Below are 26,409 nucleotides of genomic sequence, written 5' to 3' on the forward strand. Positions count from 1 at the left end.
GGTAGTGAAAGAACTTCCATCAGGGAAAGCTTCTGGCCCAGACGGATTACCCGCCGAATTTTTAAAAGTTTTTTTTCCTGCCTTCTCTGACCTTTTTCTACAACTCCTTAATTCTATGCTCGCTGGAGCTTCCATCCCAGATTCGTTTCGCGAGGGCACTGTGGTCAGCTTTCTGAAGAAGGGGAAGGACGCTAAGGATCCTAATTCATATCGCCCCATTACCTTGTTAAACTCAGACTATAAGATTGTTACTAAATTACTCGCTATTCGTTTTAACCATATTGCCCCGGATTTGATTCATGAAGATCAAAATGGGTTTATCGCTGGCAGACAATTGATGACTAATACCCACTATCTTTCGGAAGCCCTGGATTATTTTCAGACACTGAGGATTCCAGCTTTAATTATGTTATTTGATGCGGAAAAAGCTTTTGATTTGGTGGTCTGGGAGACTCTTTTTATTATTTTGCAATATTTACACATCCCATTAATTATTATTAATTTTATTCGTAATCTTTACACGGGTGCCCAAGCAAATATTATTATTAACTCATTGACAGTGGGATCTGAGTCAGTTAATCGGGGTACACGCCAGGGTTGCCCTTTATCACCAATTCTTTTTGCTTTTTTTATTGAACCCCTCGCAATTGCAATTCGGCAGTGTGCAGAGATTTCGCCTCCGATTCCATTAATGTCAAAAATAAAACTTTACGCTGATGATATTATGCTTCTCATTAAATCCGATTTGCAGTCACAAGTTCGTTTATTTCAGCTCTTTGAGGAATTTGAGACTCTCGGGGGTTATCGTATTAATAAAAAAAAGACAGAAATAGTGATCTGTGGCAATCATAAACCCGAATTATATCCGGATTTAAGGGGCTGCATTAATAATAAACCCAAAAGATATCTTGGGGTTTTTTTCACAGCCGCAGTTAAAGATCTCTTTAGTCTTAATTTTGAACCCCTCCTTCAGAAAGTTGATTCAATGCTCACTCGCTGGAATAAATTACCACTATCAATATTGGGCCGAGTAGCTTTGATTAAAATGTCAATTTTACCGTTGTTTAATTTTTTGTTCTCAACGATTCCCTGCTTTCTTCCGGGCAGTTTTTTTTACTAAAATCAAATCTATATTTTTGCGCTTTTTGTGGGCACACAAAACGCCTCGCATTGCGCTGAACACTCTCTATGAGGATTTGGACAACGGCGGTCTCGCATTACCCAATATTAGAGATTATTATAATGCTTACTTTGCTCAGTATTTGACTCGATTTAAATCTCCAATATCAAACTCTAACGTATTTATTCATTTTTTCTTTGACTTAATTTTTTCGGAAAGTCAAATTTTTCCCCCCCTTCAAGTTCCTAAATCCCCTAAATTGGCAGGTACAAAATAATTGCCTGTTTTTTTAGGAAACGCACGGCCATGCTCAGAAGATATTCTCTTTCCCTGTTTCATTCTTCATCTTCATTGTTTAATCTACTTTCATTTTATGGACAGGTGGTTGGTTCTGATTTAATGGGTCATTGGATAAATGCCGGATTTAGCAAAGTGGGTGATTTTTTACAATATACAAGGTGGATAACTCCGCCGGAGATGCGATTACTAATTCCAAGAAATTTTTTGTTAACCGGCTCCTACACTTACATTTATCAATATCTTCAGCAACATGCTCCCACATCATTTACTCAGATCTCTTCCTTAAACAATGACCTCTTTTTTAATAATAACTTGATAAGGAAACCCGGAGAGTGGAAACGCTGCTTGCTCAATCAAGACAAAGGGATCTGTGCGCTAAAGCTGTAAAAAAATGGTGAGAACAAGAAAATCATGTTTTGACATTGTCTACGTGGCAAACTATTAATAAGCTTAATTTTTCAACAGTATGGGGAGCCAATTGGCGTAGAATGTTATTCTTTGGAAAATGGCTTCTGTATCGTACCCCGGCGGCAATAGCCAAAATGTACAGTAATTATCTTTCGAATTGCTTCCGATGCTTAAACTTCGCCCCTGCAAATTGGACTCATGTGATCGCTGATTGTTGCATGGTTAAAGCATTTTGGGATGATATTTTTGTTTTTCTAAGCTCTAATTGTCACATTTAGATATCTTCAAATGTAAAATTGATGCTTTATGGTTTTGATTCGCACCTTAATCTATCTGTATCATTTGCTAAATTAGTTTATTTTTGTATGGCAGTTGCCAGATCGTTGTTACTTCAAAATTGGCGTAAAAATCAAATTCCATCCATGCACGAATGGTTTTCCAAAATGCGAAGAGCAAAGATGAGTGAGCGAAGTTACGCTTTGAGGATTGGGGGGGGGAGGAAATTTGAAAAAACCTGGGGGACTTTTTTTGATTAATTTCTACAAATATTTTGTCTGTCTGTTGAGTATGGAAAATTGTAAATTAACTATCGGTCTATATTCGTTGTTGAAAGCGGGGCATGCTCCATGAGAAAGTTTTGGGCTCCATTTCTTCATTGTCTATATATTATATTTTATATTGCAGGGGAAGATCCTTAGCCCACGAGAAAAAGGGGAAAAACAGGGCCATATGTCAACAACCAACTGTAACTCTCAGACCTTACGTCTCTGCCTTGGGCAGAGGGCCCAAAGCGCACCTGCCATACATATTATTTAGGTAGCACCAAATCACCTAACCAGGCTCAAGCCAGCAGGCGGAATACAGTTGGGCAACCTTATTTCACCAAATCAGGTTAATGGTAGCGAGGCGCAAATCAGCCGTGGTGCAGCCCAAAAGAGACCTAGAAAACCGAACAGGTTTGCTCCTCCATCAGTTCAAAAGGCAAGTACGGATGCAGCCCCCGGAACTTCTGCAGGAACCCTCTCTATGCACTGCATGCTGGGGTCAAAGACATGGCCTGGGCTTCCTGAGGCTCCCTTTGGGCAAGGACCTCTCTATAGGGAACTGAGCAAAAGAAACCTCAATAACGGCGATCCAGAGAGCACTCACTCTGCAATCAAATATGAAGGCCTTCAGACCACTAGGCCATCTCAAACAACTACAACTTTCACTCTGTTTCATCTAGAGTGCAAGTCCAAAGGCAGCTGAGACATATTAAATTGTGGAAATATCATAAAACTGATAGAAGCCATAGGGATGTCAAACGAAGTTACATCACAAGACATTACCTCTATAGAATTTATTGCACCAGGCTAGGGCCAAATAAATGAACTTACCAAGGTCACCTGGCGCTCTGCGGAGGCATCAAACAAAATCTTTAGGCACATGGAAACCTTTAAGCAGTGGGGTATTTCCATAATTCCTGGCAAGGAACCAGGCTACCCACATGCTCTCCAGAACATCTGGGCCACGGAGCGCCCATGTGTAGGACCAAAAAGGGTCTATTCGGCCCGGAGGAGCGCCCAACCCGCACCTCTAATTTGAAAAAAGCAAGCGATGGTCAGAACATACAAAACACTGGACTGAAACAGGCCTGTACATGGTCATGATTGGCGGGGTCACTAAATTCAACCAGACTGCTACATTGACAAAATAACAGCCAAAAGGCTCAAGAAGACAGCCCACTAAAGATTTGGTCATGGAACATAAACGGTCTAGCAAACAAACTGGGGGACGAGGCCACGGTCTCTTACATATGGTCATTCGAGATTATCCTATTACAAGAGACATGGCTTGTGGAGCCACAGCACCTGGAAGGGTTTAAAATTCACCACTTTCCAGCAATGAAAATGAAATTCCCGGGATGAGGTAGCGGTGGTCTAGTCATCTACATATCAGCTAACAGCACAATTACCTCATGGGATCTAGCAAGTTCCTCCCAGGCTCTCCAGATAGTGGACATCACACTCAGAACTTATAAACGTCAGTCTAGGACTGTAATTTTATTGAATGTGTATATCCGTCCTAACTCTGTGTCTAGGCTGACCCTATCTGATGAGGTGATCGCGACAGTACTAAAAATGAGATCTGGGTGCCCGAATGCAGACATCATATTTTCTGGAGACTTCAACATGTGGCTGATGTCCGACTTACAAAAGTACGAATTAATTAAGCTGCAGAAAAACGACTGGGCCATAAGACCACAGGATTGTCCTGGATGGTGCAAGGAGGACCCAAAGGGCCGCGCCCTCCAAGGCAACTTGGAACACCTCAGCCTAAGAGTCCTCAATTGGTGCTTTCCTCCCGACAAGCCACCTGGTCTCTCATTCCCATCAAAAACTGGTGCATCTCTGATCGACTACTCTTTTGTCAGCCTTTCCCTCTGGAATCATGTCTCCGGATTTGGGTTTGGCAATAGATTAGAAAGTGACCACAGCCCTCAAGAAATATTTCTCAGCATTAGGCTGATGCAACATGCTCAGGCAGTGGCACAAGCCTTTGAAAGCTCTACTATCAACTTAAAACATATCAAGTGCTCAGTTAATAATCTCCAGCACCTAGCGAAGGAGGCGAAGCACATGATTGGGGAAACCAGCAAGACAACAGAAGACCCAATCGCAAACTGGACAAGCTTCGCAAGGGATTTGATAGCCAGGCATGCAAATCGACAAAGTACACAAAAGCGACTGGGTCCCAACAGTCGATCCCCTGGGACCCTGTGATACGATCGGCCAAACGCAGCATGAACCGGCTATGGCTGGAGCTTAAAAGGAAGCCAATGGACCCACTAATAATAACCAAACTAAGAGATGCCCGAAGATACTTGAAGTCTGCCAAAAGGGAACAACGAAGGCTCTATTGGAATTCCTTCTGGGCCAGACTATACCATGACATAAGGTCAAACAACTCTGCAAGGTTTTGGGCCACTATAAACAGTTTAGGGGGCAGTGCCCCCAAAGTTGCCTCATCTAATATACTGGAATCTGAGTGGTACCTCTTCCTGCACAGTCATTTTAATGACCCACAAGACTACATCCATAATCAGGCTACTGGCACTGACGGCAGCAAAGCTCCGGAGGCTCAAGCTTGGATGAAGGGTAATCCACCTCTAGACCGTTTCGATATAGCGCTAATAATCGGAAAGCAATTCGATAGCTATAATCACGTTACCAGCATAGAGTGCTGCACAGCCCGGAGGATCACACCCAAAAGCAGATCAAAAAGGGATGGAAAGACGGGGCTCCAGGACCAGGAGGCATCCCTCCAGCCCTGTTTAAGGAGGATCCTGCTTTCTGGGCTTCTATGCTAGCTCCGTTCTACTCTACCATCCTAGACAAGAACATCAGTCCGCTCTCATTGCAAGGATCGATCCTTGTCCCAATCTTCAAAGGAGGAGACAAAAAATCTCCAGGAAACTATCGGTTGGTTGCCTTAATCGACAACGAAGCGAAGTATTTCGCAGGGATATTGCTCAACTCACTTCGGGGATGGGCAGAGGCATGCTCAATAATTCCACCAAACCAAACCGGATTTACGAGCAATACCGGCACTACGGTCAATCTTATGGCACTTTCCTGTTTAATTGACCTGGCAGAGATCAGTACCAGCCCGATTTACATGGGGTTTATTGATTACAAATTGGCGTTTGACAAGGTCAACAGGTCAAAGCTGTGGCAGAAACTCTCCTCATTGAACATTCCAAACAGTTTACTGAGAGCTGTGCAGCTTTTGCATCAGGACACGTGGGTCAGGATCAAGATTGGAGACGACTCCAGACTGTCACGACCAATTTTGACAATGCAAGGCCTCAAGCAAGGGTGCGTATTGGCCCACACACTTTTATACTTATTTTTATCGGATCTCCCGGAAGCCCTGAATCTAACGAACTTGCACGCACCCAAACTAGGTAGTCTCCATTTGTCAAATTTATTGTATGCTGACGATGTGGTTCTTTTAAGCCACACAAAGATAGGTCTACAAAGGCTCCTGGATGCAACCGCCACATACTCAAATAGGAATGGGCTTCAGATCAATAACAAGAACACTAAAATCCTGGCGGGTCGCTCAGGAAGGTTCAAGAAGATGGCATGGGTCTTAAATTCAGAAAGAATTGAAGAAACCAACTGCCACAAGTTTCTAGGAGTCTTCTTCAATAATAACGGAAGATACAAAAGCCATTTGGGAGAACAAAAAAAGAAAGGAATAGCGCTAGCATTTGCACTCAGCTCCATTTATAAGAAATTATTTGGCCCAACCTTTGCTCCAACACTTCAGGTGGCCCAGGCAAAAGTCATTCCAACGCTAACATATGGAAGTGAGGTGCTAAAAGGACTGGACTGTGGCCAACTAGATCAAATAGTTGCAAACATTTTTAGAACCATCTTCCAGCTACTGTCACACACTTCTCCAGCACAAATCAGGCTGGAATTTGGCATCTGCAAAACAATCAATGGGCAGAATGATGTATTTTTTAACGAGCTGTCATAAGCTGAGGTCGTCAACGGTGGGTAGCCTTGCGCAACACTTATGGGCCCAGCTGAACACAAGATGATGGCTAGAGGGGTATCGCTATTTGTCCTGCAGGCTCAGCACCCTCGGCCTGAGTGAACTCTGGGACTTACATGTAAGCCAAAATGAATTCAAGAGGCTAGCAAAAATTAGTGTGAAAAGGCTTTCCTCAGCAGAAGACAGGGCTAGCCTTGCAGCTAGAAGTCACGGTTGGATGACCCTCAAGACATATAATCAGCTGAATCCTCAGAGCATGCACCAAGCTCTGCTTTTTAAAATTGAGAATGGGGGTGATCTCATCGACTTGCCATCTTCCCAAATGGAAAAGAGACTGTGCCCTGGAAACATGCCGGCTTTGCGGCCAAACTAGGGAAGAACTACTGCATGTACTGTGCTTGTGTCCTAACCTCTTGAATGAAAGAAGGGCTCTTCTACGGAGGGGCTGGAATGACAAGGAGGTCAGATCATGTAGAGGCGCAGTGTTGGCCTGCTTGATCCCCGGAACACCAACCTAAATTGTGCACTGGTTAGGTTTATGGACTGCGTGGCAAAAAAACTAGCAGAGGGGAACTGCTTAACGTTTCCTCGGCCTGAGACACAGACCCCTGGCTCATCGCAATAGCCATTGAACAAACTCTTCTTGCGGGGCAGTCAGGTACACAAACAGTTTGTCGGAAAAAACAAAACAAAATGGCCATCGGAAGAGGAGCGGCTCACAGGCTAGCTATATCCGGGACTCAAGCGCTACTTCAACTAGGACTACAGTTTTTCCTTAAGGGAACACCATTACAGGATTTATGGACAGTGTACCTACAAGAGAGTTTTACAAATTGGGATGTCGGGTGCTTTTATCTACAGGAACCGGGGTTCTTTTAACAAATTTAATTACTGTGATATTTTTATTTGCTGTGTTTGCAAAGGTTTTATCATATCATGCAATAAAGTTCATTTTCGATACAACACTGCTGTTCAGCGCTAAAGTGCATATGCTCTCTGTGTAATTTGTTGTTATGGATTGTTTTTTCCATGATCGGTTTGTTTGACTTGCTACTAAGTCTCTAGTACAGTGCACTGTGTGTGCCCAGGGCCTGTAAGTCCACTACTGATAGTGGGCCTGCAGCACAGATTCTGCCACCCACACAATCAGCCTTTTAAATGGGGTCTCAGACCTGCCACTGCAGTGTCTGCACGCAGTCTCTACTGCTGTGTCTATCTGGCAAATGCACCCACTTGCCAGGCACTAACCTTACCTTTTATTACATGTGAGTCTCCCCCAGGGTAGGCCCAAGGTACCTCTGTGGGCAGGGTGCACCGTATGTAAAAGGTAGGACATGTCCTGGTGTATGTGACATGTCCTGATAGTGAACTACAGCGTAAATAGTTTTTCATTATGGAAAGGCTATCTGTACCATAGGATAGAATTGGAGTTTATTTATAAGATCTTATAAGTATAACGTCCCTCTGGGACAAGGTAGGAAAATGGAGTTTAGTATGCCTGAACTCAGAATATAAAAAAATCATCTTCACGCAACTATAATCAAATCAACAATGTTTCCTGTTTGCTGAAAGCTACCTCTTCTTATTTCGCAAAATACAAAGAGGTAGCTTTCAGCAAACAGGAAATTTGGCCATGATACTGGCTCTCAAATATACAACAACATTGTTGATTTGATTATAGCTGCGTGACCCCCAGCTTATATATCGTGTCTGGAGGACTCTGATTGATACTGGATGGTACGTATTAAGTACGGATCCAGGCGTTCAACTATTGTGAACATACGATTCCCATTATTCTAAGAGGTGGTATAATCAAGATTACTTTGGATCTTAATTGTTTATGGATTTATCGGATTTGTTTATCTAAAAAAATTTTGCCCTGACGAAGTTCGTAGAGAACGAAACGCGTTGGCTGTGTCTGAATTTTAAGATATAAAAAAAGAATAAAGAATATATTTTGGATATTTTGGAAGCAGTTTGACTTAACTCTATGGTGCACCGTCCATTTCTTCGAAAACTGTGGTATAAGTATAGGGGCCCAGACCCCAGTTCTTTAGACTACTTTTGGACTCTAGAGGAATCTCAGCCAAGGAGAAAAGCTGGGAGAGTTGAAGGAGAAGTATTCCCTCTGTGCTGTGTGGGTTTCTGGAACTGCTGCTTCATCTGCCACAGAGGGAAATTGCAACCCCGATGCTGGCCAGCGTCGCAGCAACCTGCAATGAAGCTGTGGCCACTGCGCGTGAAGTGCATGACGCACCGCCCAACTTGCACCACAGCCCCGACGCCTGCCGCCGCCGCACCGTATCGACTCTGAATCTGTTACTGAGGCTGCTGCCTGCACCGCATCCAAGTACACCGCTCATGATGCTCATGATGCACCGCCCAACTCACACCGCAGTCCCGCCTTCACTGATGCTGGTATTTCATCATCATGGAGCCAATACCTGATGTGGGTGACTTCCTGAGTCCATCGACACCGCACCATGGTAAGGAACTGATGCCTCACTGCCACTGCGACATTACCTCCCCGGCAACAGTAAGGAACTGCCGCCTCACATCCCCTGCATCACAGTAAGGATATGAGGCCTAACCTGCCCTGGGGTCATAGAGAACCAACGCCACTCGACGCCAATGAAGCATCACCTCCCTGATGCCCTGCGCTGTCTTTGCTTTCATCATTTTCCAAGGTACTGTTCTTGACTCTGTGTGACTCCGCGCCCGATATAGTGCACTTCGTGTTCGGCACCGTACTTTGGATTTTCATCTGTCACAACGTCGTAATAGCTCCAGGTGGAGTTATTTTTTACTACAAGGTTTATTTGTGGGAATAATCCATTGTTGAGGATATCTTGGTATATGTATTGTGGATCTTTGTTGTTTTGGTCTTGTTTGGTCTAGATAAAGATTACCTATTTTTCTTAACTGGTTTGAAGTCCATTTGAAGTGTTTTTACTGTATTATTGTATGTGTGCATAAATGCTTTACACACTGCTTCTGAGATAAGCCTGTCTGCTCATGCCAAGCTACCAAGGTGGTGAGCAGGGGTTGTCTAAGGGCATAACTTCATTACCCTGACTAGAAGCAAGGGTCCCTACTTGGACAAAGGTGCAAACCATTGCCAACTAGAGACCCCCAGTTCTAATAGTAGGCAACACTATAATAGTCTAATAATTCTGTTTTCTTCGACCTCCATAGCCCAATATACCTGCTGTCGGTAGCCTTATTTACAAATGGCTGGTAACCCTACTAATAACTCTGCCCCAGGGTAGTTACAAAAACTGGAGAAATCTGTAACTGCTGGGGGCTACTGGTGCAATATGTTAAAAATATTAGAATATTACTGAGAGGAATTGGCACTTCCAGATGCAAATCCCAAGTATTTTTTCATTTCTCCCCAGAGTTTCAGCCGGATGTTTCTGCTGTTTTCAGTAGACAAAAACCTCAGGTTGAAACTAAACAGATCCGCTGTGTTTCCACGGATCTTATAATTCTGAAGGGGTCATTAACTGCTGTTTCTGGCCTCATTAAAATTAAAAGGCCAATTTTAGTGGGGGCCAGAGTGTCATTGGCATATCTTTGCCCTAAAAAATCGTAACATTGGGGTGAGGGTTATTCCCCATGCCCTTGATGTTAGCTTGATTATTTCTAACTCAACTGTAGAAAGACCATACATCTATGTGTTAGTAAAGGTAAACAGGTAAAATGTAAATGGTTATTGTACTCTACACTCAACTATCAAGACACCTTGGGGCATATTCTCAAGGATCTATCGCCGAGTTACCGGCACTTTATCACAGCCGAAGTCATGATAAGTTTATCGCCCCATTCATAAGCTGGTGCTAACAGCCCATATCACCAGTTTACCTCCAATAGCAGTCGCAAAATCATCGACACAGATGACCCCGGCAACTAACACTAATGATATGCAGAGTATGCATTCCCGTGCAAAAAGCAGCAGGAACACCACTCCACAACATTGTCAATGACCACCCAGATCGGCGATGAGATCCCAAAACAGGCAATAAGGCGTGTTAGCAGCAGGATTTTAACACCTGCTCTTACCTGGTGTAAAGTCGGACGACAACCGGCACCAGACAAGGGAGCACAACCCATAGCCACACATGAAGAACAACAGGTGCCCTGGAGCAAATGATCATGCAGCCCGGAGCCCCAATAGGGCAACAGCACCCACCTCCACCACCCCCAGAACCCCCACGGGCCGTACCATGGGCACACCGTCCCTCCCCCCCCTTTGGACAAAGATATTGCACATAATCTCAACGAAATCATGAACCAAACAATTTGCCTGAAGTCGCACAATCACAACACCTAACCTACATGTGTGGTCACAAAAAGGGAAATCATACATTTGTCTCATAATATCAAATAATACGTTGATTACAGAATAAAACCAAAACAATAATTCTGAAGAGTCATGGTGGGTCTTCTCAGGACATTCTGTAAGTCACAGCCTGCAAGACAGAAATCTAGATAAGAAGGTGTGACATGCGCTCATCAAAGCACAGAGAGAGAGCAAAAGCGAGAGAGAACGAGAGAGAGAGTAAGAGAGGGAGAGAGGGAGAGAGAAAGAGAGGGAGAGAGAAAGAGAGAGAGAGAGAGTGAGAGAGTGAGATAGAAAGAGAGGGAGTGAGAAAGAGAGAGTGAGAGAGTGAGAGAGAAAGAGAGGGAGAGAGAGAGTGAGAGAGTGAGAGAGAAAGAGAGGGAGAGAGAAAGAGAGAGCGTGAGTGAGAGAGGGAGAGAGAAAGAGAGGGAGAGAGAAAGTGAGAGATAGAGTGAAAGAGAAGGAGAGAGAAAGAGAGTGAGAGAGAGTGCCGACACTGCGGACCCAGGCCTCACTGCTCACCTGCTGCCACCGGTGTGTCTCCAACCACGTGCCGGTATTCACTGCAGTCCCTCAGGTCCCTTATCGGAAACAGTTTCCAGAGACATGAATGGCAGAGTCCATACAGTTGCACATGCCATCATCGCTTGCCCACCCCTGCGCACACAGGCTGATGCACCCCAGCTGATCCCGCCGCCCAGCGGTGATTACCTGCCCCTGCACAACCAGGCCTCACTGCTCACCTAATATGGCTGCCATGTGGTCAAACCCTGCCTGCACCTGTTCAGCCAGCTTCTCCTGACACCCCAACACATGGAGTTGGAAGGCCATGTGTTTGTCGTGGGGTCCTGGGAGTCAGCCGTGGTGATGGGTGCTGCCTGCTGTGTGTTCTGTGCAGGGGGTGGGTTCTTCTCGTAGTAGCTGGGCTGGAAGTGGGCTGCGGAGGCTCTCCACGAGCTGTTGGGGGCGTCGGAGTCGAAGGTGTGGTGGTCCTCTTCATCATCAGAGAAGAGAGGTTTGGCCTGCTCTGCAGGAGGTGTTGGATTTTCCCCCTGGAATATGAAAGTCAGTTGCAGTTTAACATTGTGTTCACATGTATGTTGACGCATTGTACATGTTTACATTCAGCCTGCATTACAGTGTACATGGTGACTGTTTGGGGGGAGCTGCCTATTTGATGTGGGACAGTGGACATTCTGACAACATCACGGATGAGTGTTTGTACCTGTACATTGTCAACTCACATTTCCCTGCAATGCCAAATGTGATTGGCCAGTTTCTACGCACATGTGGCACCAGGTGTGTCCTCTGTTCTATCGTGGACGTGTTGCAGTTTGTACCACATCGTTGTCAATGTTGATGTTCTCTGCATGTAATGTGTGTGTGCCACATTTTGGGGGCATCGCCCCTGCAGCTATGATTTAGCTGACCCTTTTCCCTTGCATGCGGTGGGCCTCTGGCATCTGTGCTCATACAGTGCTGAGATGTTGCATACTTGTGGTCTCTTGGTGGGAGTTGGGGGTCTGGGGCATGGTTTGTCCGCAGATGTGCTATGATTAATTGTACATGTGTGCCATTGTGCCCATCTCCCCCGTCCCCCCAGGCCCTGGTCGTTACTCATGCTATTGCTGTTGTGTCCGGTAATGTTGAGCAGTGTCCGGGCCCCCAACTCCTGCCACCTTCTCCCCACTGATGACACCTCCATCTCATCAAGCTCCTCCTGTGGCGCTGGACTCCCACCTCCAGTCAGCATTGCTGCCTTCCGGTTGTTTGCGAGTTTCTGCTTGGTTTTGCGCTTCACATCATTCCAGCGCCTCTTGACATCTTCCATTGTCCTCTTCAGCACTCCGACTGCATTCACCTTGTCCATGATGGTCTGCCATATTCAATTTTTAGTTGCCAGTGACACAGTGGAGGTGATGAACAGTAGTTGATGGTGTTCCACAACCTCCGTTATCAGGATCCGGTTTTCCTGCAAATTAAACCGCTTCTTCCTACTCTTCTTGTCCTTGCCCTTCCCATGCTGGTCCTCCGGGGGGCTTGTGGGGTTCTGGTTGTCCTCTGTACTTGCTCTGGCTACCTCCATTGTGCTTTGCTGTTTTTTGGCTTTTGTTTGTATTTTTTTCTACTTTTATAGTGTATTTTCCCGCATGACGCGTGGGAATTGCAGGCCTGTGGCTGTTTTTTGCTGATTTTTGTATCGCGATTGGCGTCATCGCTACTATTTTCGCGTTTGTGTTACGCGTTTTTGCGGCGTTGCGTTGATTTTAACGCGTTCAATTGATGCGTTATTGTGAAGCTATCGCATGGTACCGCTGTGTTGGGAATACCACGTTAACACAGCGTTATTTTCCCGCAATAGACTGCAATGTGAAGAGTTGCGTTAAGCGAATTTTGCGGTAGTTATCACACGTTCTTGAAAATATGCCCCCTTGTTGTCCTTCTAGGCCACATATACTGTTTAGTTTGAACTTTCTTTGCACCAAGTGTCATTAGTTGTCACAGAGAGTGTACTGTAAGGGAAAATTCCGAACGAATCAAAACTAATACAAATAGTAGAGCAGTTTCTCTGTAACAATTATTGCAAGGCGATCAGAAGTTATTAGAATGAAAAGATCCCCTGATGCGGCCTTATAGATGATGACATTGACGCTGCATATTTTACCTACTTGACCATAAAATAGTTCCCCCTATGGTATTTGAGAACCGCAAACCTCATTAAAATAGTTATTTAAGTATATTGTAAAAGGTCACTATATTATTAGAACTGAGACTGAAAATGTCGTTATGCTCTTTTATTAAATTAACCAAAGAAAAACTGAAGCATCAGTGGGAAGATTTTTTTGTCTGTGACAATGGACATAATAATTTAAACTGCCCTTTGAGTTCACTTCAGCTAATCGAAGACGGTTATTCAGGATTCTTTTCTGATTATGGTAGGGATTTCTATTTTGAAGCTAATTTGCCTGCACATAATCTTGTGCCGATATACCCATGCCCTGAGCAGCTTTAAAGTAGGAAGCATTAGCAAAGCCAATACGTCTGTCTTGCATTTATGTCCTGTCTGATATATTTTAAAAAATACCTGATGGAGTTAAAAAAACAAAATTACAAAATGGTTGCTTTCTTTATAAAAAAAATCATCTAGGAGGTAAAGAATTTAGGGCCATATCAGCAACGCCGCTTTTGCGGCCGTTCTCGTTTTATCGCCTAATTAGCAAGGTCACGCTAACGTGTGAAACCTTGCTTTAGCGCACGAAATCTTAACGCCTAGCTTTGCATCTCTAATGAGATGCAAAGTGGGCGTTCCTGACCTAACATGACATGAGAAATGTCACTAAGCAACATTTCTCCTATCATCAAGCCCCACGCTATGAAGCATAGCGGCAAGAAAAGTAGCGATAACCCCTGTTATCGCTACTTTCCTTACGCCTGCTTCAGAACTGACTTAGCCATGAGATCCTATGGAAGGTGGATATCATGGCTAAGTTTGTGGGGCCCTATCAACAAGCTAACGCTACATTTCGTGAGATTATCGCTGGGTTTCCAGCGATAATCTCATGTTAGGCAGTTAGTGCTAGGATTTTTATCGCTTTTGAGATAAGCGTTGCTAATAGCACGCTATCTCAGCGATAAGAATCCACACTAGCCGGCGATAATTATCCTATCGCTAAGTGCGCTTAGTGATAATTATCGCTGGTTGTTGTTGATATGCCCCTTAATGTGGAACGATTCCGGGTACTTTTGAGATGTGAAATAGTCACTCATGAATTGCCTATTAGAGGCAGAATGAATCACCAAACAGCCAATACCAGGAGACGAGAAATAAATACTACTCATGGCCAATAAAAGGGACACTATGTATGTTTTAAAGAATTGGTAGCAATCATTCACGAATACATCTGTGCTGTCAAGTCAGACTTAAAAATGGTCCACCAAAATGTATTGTCCAGTTTCTGTGAGCAAAACAATATGGCAGACTAACATGGCAGATGACATAAGCATGCTGAATAGGTAAAAGCAGACTAACAGAGCAACTGCTCTGGGAGAGAATGAGGCCTAACGACTAGGGCGGTCGACTTCGGGGTGGTCAAGATCTGAGCTGGGGAACCGGGTTCCAGTCTCGGCAGGGATGCTCAACATTCTGTGATTCTGGGCAAATCACTTTTTCTCTCCTGCATAACAAAAAGTGAATGTGTCCATCTGTAATGTAACTGGTGCTCATGGAAAGCGCTCTGATACCTTCGGGTCTAGTTTGCGCTATACAAAACTCTCCCCCCCCCCCCAAAAAAAAAGATGCTCCAATAATGCTAAATATGTGAAAGCAAACAAGAACTAGGCTTATTTTGTTTTTAATACAGAGAGCTTCATCATGCTTACACATATCAATTAGCAATAGTGGCTAAAAGTGACTTGCCACTTTGCGGTATGCTTCTTACCACTAATCGTGCATATCTCTGCAGGTCCTTCTTCCATATGAAGTTAAGCAGATGATGGCTCTCATGGCAGCTTCAGAGGAGCCCGCTGCAAAAAATATTTTTGACGCCCCCACACCGCATGACTGCCTCCTGGGATTCTCTCACTACCACAGGAATAAGTGCCTCTCATCTCGCCAATCATAAGTTATTGCTGAACACAGCGCCCCCCTGAGGTCAGTGACCCCTCCACAGGTCAGTGTCCAGTCCAGCAGCACCAGTCGCACTGCCCTAAAGATGGTACTGATAGCTTTTAAAAGGTGTGGTATACATGGCTGCAGAGTTAATATCACACCCCACCTAACACTGCATGAGAAAAGTTTGTTTGATTTTTCCTCACTGGAAAGCCTAAGGAATACCCAGAGTGGTATTTTCCTCTCTTGTAATGCTGAAGGTGCCTTAATTTCTTATCTTATAAAGTAAGGATTTTCAGTACCATCACTAGTAAGGATGTGGAACAAGGTGCATCATGACTGTAAAATATTCTATCCGTTTGATGCATTCCACCAGATATTCTGCTTCTGGACGTGTAGATTTTGGATCCCTGCTATAGTATTGGGCATGGTAGTCAGGCCCTAGCTTCATGTGTTTTCCTAAAATGTAGTACTTTTCTCTGTCTCTTACACTGACCCCAAAAGTGGCACTGACTCGATATTGTGTAGACCACAAGGTTAACATCGTGGAATATCAAAGTATTAATAGCTGACACCCTCCTATCTGCCATGCTAGCAGGCCACCCACGACCATTTGTAGGTTTACCTGAGAGGGCAGTTTTCCCCTCTACCTATGAAGATGTTTTGTGCGCCTGTGTTCAAAAAGAGGTTGAAAGTAGAGTTCCAACCAGCATCTCTTTACATGCTATCCTTAAATTAAGGTGCAGGGACTATAGAAGATGCCAATGTCAATTTAACACTGTTGTACTGTGTGGATGCAACATCCTAATTTGTTAATGATAGAAAGCAGAAAGAGACTAATGACTTGTCACTCTGCCAGTCTGAGAGATAGAGGAGTGTGAGTGTCTGGGACAAAATGAACCCTCAATCACTCGAAGGTGGCATGCTTTATCATTGGGTTCCCTCCTCACGCCAGGACCAATGGTACCTGGTGTGGGCTACAACACTTCAATGGAGAGGAGCTGAGGTGTTTTGTTTTAAAGATGAGGGCCAGGTAATGGCTGAGTGGTGGAGTGCTATATATTGAATTGTAGTGAGTTAAAACTGTCTCCTGGTGGGCTATGTGTCAGTTTTATTCTGGTACTCCTAGTGGATAGAAATAAAAGCAATGATGGGGAGTTTGGAAATAATATTCCCCTTATATGGTTAACATGTTTCTTTCCTTAGAACAACCCAATCCAGGGTTCAGGGGCATTCCTCGGAACTAGTTTCTACAGTCACTCTGTGATTATAAACAAACATATAAACCTAATGTTGGCTTCGTTATGGTAAGCCAACTGATACAGAAGGTGGCCCACAATCTCCTTTTTGTGAGTGTTCCCCCTCGGACAGCTGCGACTCGCACAAGTAAATGCTGTGGAGAGGTGAGGTGGGGCGAGGGCAGGGCGGGTTGGGGGTAGTGGAATCAGACATACGACGGCAATGTGAAAATAAATCAATAAAAACACTTACCTTGCGCTCGCAGCATCGCAGACTTCAGCAATGCTGCGAGTGCAAGGTAAGTGCTTTTGTTTATTTATTTTGTTCATTTTCACATTGCCGTTGTATGTCCGATTCCACTACCCCCCACCCCTTCCCGCCCTAGCCCCGCCTCACCGCCCCACAGCATTTACCTGTGCGAGCCACGGCTGCTGTCAGACTTCCTTGTAAAAAGAAAGGACATTTAAACATCCAGACACATGTATTGCATGACATCACGTCCAATTCCAAGCAAATTTGAGTAGACCTGGGTGAAAGTGCCCAACACCAGTGTGAGTACTAGTGATGGTGGTGACATAAATATGAGAGGAGACATTCTTACCCTCTTAATAGGATACTCAGCTCACTCTCAAGCCTTGAAAGGGGTGCCATAGATCACGGGGCCGCATATTGTAATTTGAAAAAAAACAAGTTAGTGAAGTACCATAAAAATAAACTAAAGGACTATACCTATCAATAGTCCCAATACCATTACCAAATAATCAGTCAGTTGGCAGTGAAGAAGGTTCAACCGTTTATTAAACAAAACACTCTATAGAGGAGCCTCTCCGAACCTCACCCATCAGGTGCGCCGAGAAGACTGTTGGCTCCTATTCAAACATGAGGTTATATACTTTTTGGTTCAACACATACAATCACTGTAAAATGAAAAACACCAGTTGGCCCTCGAGCTCCAGGAAAGGACCATATATGGCACACATCAGACCAGTACAAAGGCTTTGACTATCTATTACTGATGAGGTCAGGAAGGGTGACTCCCTTTCGTCTTGGTGCCTGGGAGTGTAGACACGGTGCCTCCAGGAATGCGCTTATCGCCCCCAAAGCCAGATACGACCTTGAGCCTTAGAACAGTCGAGTAAACAGCCTACCTTCAGCTGCTACCAATAACTCAAATGTACTGGGGCCTGACAACTGCACGTGATCAACACGTGATCACGGCCCTTTCTTGAGCATAGGATCAGAAGATAGCGTCTATATGGTTCTCGGCCTACTCTTATAGCAATAGATATACAGGAAGGAAATAAACAAGTTTCCTCCAAGCAAAAGTATATATACCAAACAGAAAGTGTATGTATAGATGCATCATGCTAACATAATATAGGTCCGATAATCCTTATATATGGAAAATCTACTTTTTTATCCCTCAGAACGGCCCTTTTAGCATAATGTAGCTAACTAAGACAGTTCAATCTTCAAATATACCCTCATCAATCTGCATTAGGTCCTTGAGCTCCTGTTGAACTAGCTGAGCTTTTACCGCTGCTTGGGATGGACCAGACACAGAGGCAGTGAGTTTTGTCGCGCAATAAGAGCAACATGCAGGTCCACATTGTACACAAACACAACACGTGAATATGATACCGGCTATACATGCCAGCACCATCAACATTTTCCATCCCCAAGTAGACAGCAAACCCCAGAACCAACCAGAGACCACGTACCAGTTTCTACATGTATCTCGGAAGTTAAACGATGTAGCTTCTGTATGGCCAAATGAACGGAGGGGGCGAAGTAAGGAATATTAACACAGCAGGAGCTGCCGATCACACGGCATGCTCCTCCTCGATCTGCCAAGATAACATCTAAAACCATACGGTTTTGAAGCGAAACGAGTCTGGTCAGTATTCCTGCAGTTGTGTTAATTACCCTTTCAACTACTCTAGACAAACGTCGTACTTCTTGACTGGTGATCATAGGCCCCCAAAAGGGTAACACTCCCTTCATAATGTCAGTGAAATACTGCAGTGGAGTATCGGTCTGATCTATATCGGTAGTATCTATCATCCTTTTATTTCTCCTACTAGGCTCGCTACGTTTATCTAGTCGGTGATCCTTGTGATAATTAGAAGGGGCAATATAGACTGGAGGGTACGGGAAGGACAGGTAGCAATGTCCAGTCCAACCTCGTGGAAGCCAAGTATAGGCACTTTCTCCGCAGACTAAATATACATTAGGAGGGGTTAACAACGGAGGGCTGCTAAAGGTACGCAATTGATAAGTGTAATTACATCGGCTTTCTCCTACTGATATGAACCCCATTCCTTGAACACAAAACGTAGAGGTACTGTTTAATACAGGCACTGGAATAGCCCTATCTTCAGTAACATTACGATCCTGAAAGTGTCGATAATATTGAGTGAAATTGAATTCAACAAAGTCCGAAATTTCATTTTTCAACCAAGTGGTATTCTCATACATTATATACATGTTCATACAGGCATTCGGATCTAAGGTTCCCTCTCCATTATTCCCATCGGGGTTGAATCCTTGATGAACCTCAATATATGCTAAAATCATTTCATAATCTTTCTCTGAAAACCTTCGAGCGTCCACAGTATAATGCATATACATCACAGAAAGCATTTTAAACCAAGCCTCGCAACTTCCCAGATAAGACAAAGGCAGGGATATAAATAAGTCGTGCTTGTGCATAACAGATGGTAAAAGACCACAAACCCAACAATTTGTAGTATTGGTGGCACTGTGTACTTGATGAAGCATTTCAATAAATGCGTTTTTCACATAGGTCTGACGATGCCTTTCCTTATGAGGGGCTAAAGTATGCAACACATGTTCCGGAGGTGGGGTAGTTGTTCCTAAAACAGTATGCATAGGGTGGAGAAATTCTAAATATATGAATACTCCCAGTAAAATATTTAGCAATAGTGCTATAGTAGCTATAAATGCAATCTTAACACGATTGGTCCAACTAGAAAAAACAGGCATATATGTAGGAAAATGGCGTGGTACAAAAGGACGTTCCTCTTCAGGAGAAAAACGAGCAAAGGGATACATGCTAATTAAAATACCAACAATAAACTAGGGCAATACAGTCCAACCTGCCAGAGGGTACTTCTTTCCTGTGTCCATTTAGAGCCTCACAGGCAGGCTCCTATCGTTCATCACAGATAATACCAAAGCAAACTTCTCACGTTGGAGTTATGTTCTCACACAACCCTTGAAGAAAAACACCACCTGGGCCCCTTTGAACATGAAATTCAGTCTTTCTTTCTGAACAGAGCAAACAAATGTTCAAGGCTCTCAGCGCGTTCAGTCCAGTGTCTCGCTCAGTACACCAGAAGCGTATCTAACAGACATTCATAGCACAGGTCTGTACCCTATCACTCAAGTCTCTCCCTATCTCCTAATATGTTCACCTGGTGTACCGTGCTGTTTTCTGGGCCGCAGATTGTATTGAGTATGGCCAGGCACTTCTTGATCAGGGAACAAAACAGAGGATGACGAATCCAGTGAAACAGGGGTACTGTGAGCCTCTGGGTTAACTGTAGGAACAACAGACTCTGGGGAGATCAATTGTGCTGATGACAGAGCCCCTTCTGAGCCCGGTGCACCTTCTCCTTGCCCTTCTCCAATCACCTGGGCGTCAGAAAAAGGGATGAATCGAGGAACTCGCTCACCTTCCTGAGTCAGAACCCCGTCCTGGATTCGCTGATCATATGGAAGCGGGAGGGGTAGTTTCTTCAGATGTGACACATGAATCCAGTGCCGCTTGCCGTTCACTTTTACCGCCGTCCGCGTGGCCAACAAGACTTGAAACGGTTCAGACCAACGAGGATCCAAGCTGGATTTTCACTGATAGTTACGGACCAGAACCCACTGTTCTGGTTCCAAGCGATGCCCAGGACCCTCCGGCAGGGGCTGCAAGACTGCTGAAACCTGTTGATGAATGGAACGAAGATCTTTAGTCAAAGCATACAAATAATCTGTCAGCATAGGATACTCTATATCACGAAACGTTCTGGGTCTCGGGACACCCCAAACATTAGCAGGGCACCCACAAATTACCTCATACAGAGACAAACCAGAACGAGAATGTGGGGTAACTCGTACTGACATTAATGCCAGCAGAAGAGCATCTGGCCACTTAAATCCAGTACTTCTCGACCAACCCAGCGGACTGGGGGTGTCAAACCGCATGGAATTTCTGTTTAATCTGTAGTCCATTACACATATGTGTGATGAGTTCTGCATTAAAATGACTTCCGTTATCACTCCAGATCACACGGGGCAATCCGTAGCAAGGGAAATACTCCTTTACCAATGCTTTTGCCATTGCCAAAGCAGTGTTTTCTGTTGTCGGGTAGGCTTCCACCCATTTACTGAAAGCACATACCACGACCAGGACATACTTCAAATTGTTAATGCGCTCCAGCTGGATATAATCCATTTGGAGCACCTCAAAAGGCAAAGATGGTGGTGCAAAATTTCCACTCAGAACACGCTCCCTGCCCCCTGGATTATGTCGTAAGCAAACCATGCAATATTGTACCAAATGAGCAGCGGTCCTAGAAATATTGGGATTGTACCATCCATGATCTAATAAGGCACAGATACCTTTCACCCCAATATGAGCTGAACCATGTGCCATTGTCACCACCGCATTCACTAATGCATTAGGCAACAGCCACCACTGCTTTTCTGTCAGATCAACCCAACAACCATCTGCATCTAATCTCCCAATTCGCTCCTTCCAGTGAGCCAGTTCAATGGGGGTAGCTTCTTTCTGTATTTCTCGGACACTCTCCATGGTATTATCAAACATCTCTGTTTCAGCCACCCACCTAACAGAGCTAGTCACAAACATTGAGGTCAATTTGGATTTTGCAGTTTCCTTAGCTACTTGATCGGCAAAGGTGTTACCCTCCCCCACTGCATCAACCACTGCCTTGTGTGCACTACATTTGACTACAGCCACTATTTCTGGTAACGTCAATGCTGTTAGTAATCGCAAAATCAAGGGGCCATGCTGTATTCGCTGACCATGAGAAGTAAGAAAACCTCTTTCTGCCCAAAGTCGGCCAAAACTATGAGCCACGCCAAAGGCGTACTGGCTGTCGGTGTAAATATGTACTCTCAGTCCTTCACTTAACTCACAGGCCCGAAACAATGCCACTAATTCAGCCGCCTGGGCTGACTGATAGGGTACTCGAGACGCCTCAACTATAGTGTGAAGAGTAGTTATCGCATATGCAGCAGTTGTCGTGCCATCTGGTAACTTGAAACAAGAGCCATCGGCGTACAACTCCCCTTGAGGGTCAGATAAAGGAGTGTCAGTCAGGTCTACTCGTCCCTTCGTTTCTTCCTCAGTCCGAAATATACAATCATGAACATCATTGTTCTTTTCATTCGAAAGGAGGGGTAGTAACGTTGCAGGGTTCAGAGTGGCACATCGTTTAATCGTAATATGTGGAGCAAACAAAGTCAATTCATATCCGGTAAGACGCGCACTTATAAGGTGCTGGGTCTTTGTTTTGTTCAATAATGTATCCACAGCGTGCGGTACCATCACTGTGAGGTCAGTATTCAGAATGAGCCCTTCTGACTGTCGAATAGCCACCGCAACCGCAGCAGTAGCTCTTAAACAGCTAGGAAGTGCTCTGGCGACGTTATCCAACACCGCCGAGCAATAGGCACACGGTCTCTGCTTACCTCCAAATCCTTCTGTTCACATTGAAAGCGAGCAACCGTCCACCTCGTGTACTTAAAGCACAAAAGGTTTGCGGTAGTCAGGAGTACCAAGAACAGGTGCAGAACAAAGCGCAGATTTCAAAAAGTCAAAAGCATCTTGACAAGCATCAGTCCAGGGTAAAGGTTCATGCACATCTTTAGTGGTTAAGTACAGAAGAGAGTTAGTAAGAAGGGAAAAATTAGGGATCCATTGGCGACAGTAAGAAGTTATGCCGAGAAATGCACGAACATCACGCTGAGTATGAGGTACAGACATATTAAAAATGGTAGTCACACACTCATGGGTTAGTCTCCTCCCCTCCTTCGACAGGACATGACCGAGATAGGTCACCTCCTGTCGACAATATTGAAACTTTGAAAGGGATACTTTATTGCCATTAGCAGCCAAATGGGACAATAATTGTACTGTGTCTGTCTTACAACCTTCCTCGGTATCAGAGGCCACTAACAAATCATCTACGTATTGCAAAAGCACATTACCAGGGGGCAAGACCAAATCATTCAACAATGTTTTTAAAGCTTGACTATAGATACTAGGACTCTCCGTGTACCCCTGGGGAGCACGGCAGAACCGGAAGCTGCAACCAGAGAAGCCAAAAATATGGCGGCCATCAGGATGAATCGGAATGCTAAAGAAAGTATTTTTTAAATCAATCACAGAGAAATATTTAGCAGTAGGAGGAATCATAGTGAGAATAGTAGTGATGTCTGAAACCACAGGGTATTGGCGCACCACTATTTTATTAATTTCGCGCAAATCAATCATAAAACGATAGGTATCAGCATAGTCAGGATCGCTTCCAACAGGGGCCTTTTTTAAGATAGGCAAAATGGGGCTGTTGCACACATTAGCAGCTGTCCCTTCCACCACACCCCTTTTTACCAAATCTTGTATGATGGAGAGCAAAGCCTTCTCGCAAGCCGGAGAAATTTTGTACTGAGGTATACGAGGAAGCCGAGCATTTTGCTTCAAAGTAATAGAAACGGGCGGAATTTTTAATAATCCTACATCTGTGTCACCAGTGGCCCACAATGTTGCTGGAATAGCAGCAAACTCAGGAGGGAGGGGTTCATTTTTAGTGAAGCACTGCAAAGTATGTTTCCCAAGGGAATTAATAGTCAAGTAAACACCATCAGGGGAACAATGAATCTTAGCATGTAATTTCTTCAACAAATCCAAGCCCAACAAATTTTCGCCACAATGGGAAGTCAAAAGAACCGGGGAGTCTATCGTAACAGGGCCAACTGTGAAAGGAATAGGTTTGGAGATGGGGCTCACCACCGGAATTCCCAAGAATCCTACCGAAACATTATTGTGCCCGGACAGAGCAGCCCCTGGGACTAGGGAACGAGAAATAGAACTATTCATTGCACCCGTATCAACTAAAAACTTTTTGCAAATGCGCAAATGCGCCTCTACATAAGGTCCTTGCTGATCAACGGGTACTGACACCTGGCCCTTACTCTGTCCATGACTATCCTATGTATAAGCATACCCTTCGGTCGCATCCATTGCACACTCCTCATTATAATGCTTCCTACCTCTTGGATTATCAAAATAATTCTTTTCTTGTCCAACTTGCATCGCCTCTTCTCGTTGCATATCACTGCGATCCACACTTCCCTGACCTCTTCCTCTACCTCTCATAGCCCCATTCTGGGCCATCAACAACGGACACTGAGATCGCCAATGCCCTTCCTCCTTACAATAAGCACACTGATTTATTCCCAAAACAACAGCCGGCCCTCGGCCTCGTCCAGTTCCCGCCCCCCTCGGGACGAACCCTCTACCGCCTCTCTCTCTCTGCCTCATCCTTGAGCAACTTGTTGCAGCAATACCCGTGTTTTAAGATCCTTCATTCTCTTTTCCGTCTTATCCTTACTCTCATTTTCTCTATGTTCATAATATTGGGCCATACTCAGTATTACCGAGGCCGTGGAAGTGGTCCAGGTACTTTCTGCGGCTTGTAGCCGTGCAGAGACTTCTGGTAACAAATTGGTCACAAAACGATTAACAAATAATCGAATACCGCATTCCAACGATAAATCCTGTCCACTAAAATCAATGAATACGCCCTCAAATCTAGTGAAAAAATTAGAAACACTTTCATCTTTCTTCTGTTTACATGCGGTCAATTTGTCCCAATCCACCTTACGAGGTGGAATTAAGTAATGCATGTAAGTGATAATACGACCAGGTAATGCTAATAATTCAGCGTTTGGCTTATTTCCAGGCTTACGATCCTTGTCCACATCTTTTATCTAGTCCCATGTTCTGCCTAATTCTTGAACATGGTCCTGATCATGCACCTGACACCATACGTCAACGGGAACTAGCAATCCAAAAAATAGCTCTATGTCAGCTAAGGTCATGACGGCTGAAGAGGCCGCTTCTGTGAGTTCTTTATAATAAGCTGTGGGATTCTTACAAGGGTCGGGTAATTGTGATTTTAGCGAGAGGACTTCACTCCTCTTCCAAGGGGTATAAACCCATTGCTCCTGCACTCGAGCCTCTACACGAGGTCTAGTCACCACACCATGGTCATCCTTTAGTTCCGGTATTTCAGGATGAAAGATAGGATGAACTTCTCGCATAGGATGCTGAGTGTCCAATGTGGGACACTTTTGATGCATCCGTTCTCGATAATTTAATAAAACCTCCACATTTCTTTACACTTCATCTGGGCTAAATTCAGACATAGGAGCCCTGTCCCGGGTGTCATACATCACTTGTCGGCCATCCCTCATGGAAAACACTGTTACCAGAGAGTAATAATACGTGCAGCCATGTGTTTCAAAGCATGTTGCTGCATAACAGGCTCATAGTCACGAAGAGTGCTCCATATATCAGTTATAGTATAAATAGACTGTCGCATCCACTGTGATGACTGATCCTCAATCATCTGTTTCCCAGCCGAACGGGTAAACAACTTCCGTGTGCCTAAATCCCCCGGAGCACGAAATGGAGTCGAAACAGCTGGAGATGGGGTCGTGCTCGCGGAAAGGGAAGCCCACACAGAAGTGGGGGGAGACAAAACAGCTGTGGACATAACGGAAGACGGCAGGGTAACAGACCATAAAGTAGCCATCTCAGACACTGAGGGAGACGAAACAGAGGATGTTCCCGGGGAGGCAAGGGATGAGGAAACAACAGGAGCAGAAGCTAAAGGGGCCCGTACTAGAATCGGGGGAACAACGGGATACATACGCTGTGGAGCATAAGGTGGAGGTGGACGAGTGTCCAATAAATCCTCTATCTCATCTTCCGCTTCAGTCCTAGCCACATAGGTCTTATCCACTTGCGATCTAAATTGTCTGTCTGCACAATCAATCCCTTGTTCAGTTTGTGCTTTATCATAAGCTATAGCTCTCTGCGTAATCGTCTGATTTCCTTTCATCCTACCTACTTTCTCCTCCTGCATATGTCTACACTTTGCTTCCTTCTGCCACAGGCTTAGGGAGTCAAACATTGCCTGTCGACTACGTTTAGAAAATAATTGATCCTGCAACCAATTGATCTTTTTTTCATCAAAAGACACGGTTAAGGGCCATTGCAATTCCACGTTATCTTTAGTATATTAATGCCATAGGGTATTGAACAAAAGAGGTGTAATACCATGCTTCACATACATATCATAACTTGGGCTGCCCTCAGGCGGGGCAGGTTGACTTTCAGCCAAACGCGTATCATTAAAACGGCAACAACACCCAAAACAACTCAATTTGCTAAAACACGGCATGGTTATTGTCGTCACGCATTCCTCATTCGATCATAAAAATAAACTTCCAAACATGGCCATGTTTAAACATTCGCAAAACATACAACCTCGCGCTCATTCAGACATACACAAGACAACGATATATGCATATATATACATACCAAAATATTCAAAAATAACGTTTCTTCAAACAAAGAACAGAGCCCGTCAACTCCTGTTCGTGGAGAATCAATCAAATTCAGATTCCAAGACCGACAGATACCAAAATCAAGCAGTCCAAAGACTACCAAGAGACCGTCAGACAGGTATAACCACAGACCGACCTACAGACCATCCCGCAGCCTTCCTGGTTCACTCT

The 26,409-nt window shown here is 44.5% G+C and overlaps 1 long non-coding RNA gene across 2 annotated transcripts in view; it reads right to left on the bottom strand.

Annotated features, from left to right (window-relative positions):
* LOC146862099 (uncharacterized) overlaps positions 1 to 26,409 on the bottom strand; it is a 212,192-nt gene that overhangs the window by 72,985 nt on the left and 112,798 nt on the right. Inside the window, exon 3 of one of the 2 annotated variants that reach the window (XR_014978379.1) lies at positions 18,891 to 20,520. The exons of the other annotated variant lie outside the window; for it this stretch is intronic. This is a non-coding gene — a long non-coding RNA (uncharacterized LOC146862099). Of the gene's footprint in view, positions 1 to 18,890; positions 20,521 to 26,409 lie in introns of those variants that run through there. 2 annotated transcript variants of the gene reach the window in all.

This window comes from Triturus cristatus, chromosome 2_2 (genome assembly GCF_964204655.1).
Source record: "Triturus cristatus chromosome 2_2, aTriCri1.1, whole genome shotgun sequence".
NCBI lineage: Eukaryota > Metazoa > Chordata > Amphibia > Caudata > Salamandridae > Triturus > Triturus cristatus.